The 312-nt window shown below is 39.7% G+C and overlaps 1 protein-coding gene across 1 annotated transcript in view; it reads left to right on the forward strand.

Moving 5' to 3' along the window:
* LOC119590602 overlaps positions 1-312 on the forward strand; it is a gene marked incomplete in the record, with an annotated part of 14,232 nt that overhangs the window by 986 nt on the left and 12,934 nt on the right.

A 312-nucleotide genomic window follows, 5' to 3' on the forward strand; every position in this document is an offset into this window, starting at 1 on the left:
CTTCTGACCTTCATCATGTAATTTTCTCATTGTAATCATACTGGCTGTGTTTTATTCAGATCAAACTTGAAACTTGTTCTTGTTCAGTAATCTGAATTCTGACCCAATATTAATACTGTGTGTAGTGGTCACCTCTTGCGCCTCTGCTCCGTGCTTTGGCCAACACACCGGCATACATTTTGTGGCAAGAAGGAGTTGTATACTTTGTGTCGTACAGCCATATGGTACTAAGTTAGCCTTGGCTGTAATGGACAGAACAACAAAACATGAAGACTTTTAACAATGACATTTCCTTCAAAAGAATGAGCTGGG

The sequence above is a fragment of the Penaeus monodon genome, chromosome 27 (assembly GCF_015228065.2).
Source record: "Penaeus monodon isolate SGIC_2016 chromosome 27, NSTDA_Pmon_1, whole genome shotgun sequence".
Classification (NCBI taxonomy): domain Eukaryota; kingdom Metazoa; phylum Arthropoda; class Malacostraca; order Decapoda; family Penaeidae; genus Penaeus; species Penaeus monodon.